Source organism: Perkinsus marinus, assembly GCF_000006405.1.
Source record: "Perkinsus marinus ATCC 50983 genomic scaffold scf_1104296954408, whole genome shotgun sequence".
In the NCBI taxonomy this organism is placed as follows: Eukaryota; Perkinsozoa; order Perkinsida; family Perkinsidae; genus Perkinsus; species Perkinsus marinus.
This window is the reverse complement of record NW_003208159.1, coordinates 1-1,053: the sequence shown is the minus strand read 5'-3', so window position 1 is coordinate 1,053 and position 1,053 is coordinate 1. Positions and strand designations below refer to the sequence as shown.

General features: G+C 46.0%; 3 non-coding genes across 3 annotated transcripts; all 3 read right to left on the bottom strand.

Annotated features, from left to right (window-relative positions):
- Positions 1 to 190: 190 nt before the first annotated feature.
- Positions 191 to 264, bottom strand: Pmar_PMAR007895. Its single transcript has one exon. It is a non-coding gene; the product is annotated as a tRNA-Val (tRNA).
- A 97-nt stretch (positions 265 to 361) lies between these two features.
- On the bottom strand, positions 362 to 435 carry Pmar_PMAR007894. The gene has a single exon. It is a non-coding gene; the product is annotated as a tRNA-Val (tRNA).
- A 98-nt stretch (positions 436 to 533) lies between these two features.
- Positions 534 to 607, bottom strand: Pmar_PMAR007893. The gene has a single exon. It is a non-coding gene; the product is annotated as a tRNA-Val (tRNA).
- Positions 608 to 1,053: the final 446 nt, after the last annotated feature.

Below are 1,053 nucleotides of genomic sequence, written 5' to 3'. Positions count from 1 at the left end.
AGTGATGCCAGTTGAACAAGATGGGGGAGCAGAATTGAGCTGCGCGCGAGCAGAAATGCACGTGCGAAGAGATATGGCGGGGTATAAACGAAACAGTGGGATGAGTGTTTGGAGAGACGCGCCAGTTAAACTCATCAGTGGCCGCATCAGTGATACACAGTGACGCGAGTCTTTATATAATAAAGACACATACTGGAACCGAGAATCGAACTCGGGACCTACTGCGTGTGAGGCAGTCGTCATAACCGACTAGACCATTCCAGCAAGATAGCAATACACCTAATGTTTGTCTCTCGACGACGCACCGTTGCGTTTATGTGTTTGATAAAGTGAGGTGACTCTTATTTTGATAATGATAACATACTGGAACCGAGAATCGAACTCGGGACCTACTGCGTGTTAGGCAGTCGTCATAACCAACTAGACCATTCCAGCAAGTTAAAAATGGAACGAATATTTGTCTCTCACCGACTCCGTTGCATTCTGTGTGTGTGATACAAACTAATGCGAGTCTTTTTATAATGATTGTAACATACTGGAACCGAGAATCGAACTCGGGACCTACTGCGTGTTAGGCAGTCGTCATAACCAACTAGACCATTCCAGCAAAACGACGATGGATACAGTGCAAGTGACAGGTGGACTGAAGGCCCGCTCCCCCTTGGACAAAGTTAACCTCGGAGTTTCTCAGATCATAACATTGTCCAGGGGACACGGGGAGACTCTTTCGCACAATATGCCGTTGCGGGAAGTTCTGTGTATCCGCTTCGTTAAAAAGCGGGAAGTAATGGGTTCTATAGTGGTGATACAGAGCTACTCAGTAGAGAAAATGTTATCATTTATATCACCATCACTTTTGCATTCTATATGTCACCAATCACCACGATATCGGTTAAAGTGGTTCATCGCTGTGTTGCGTTCTTCTGATAGCGCTGACGGTGTGTGCCCGTGATCATAGGATAATCCTAAATATACCAACGCTCACTAAAAACACGTGAACTTGGACGATAAGGCAATGGCGGTCTGGAGTTTCCCTAGATTCGGTGGTTAGTG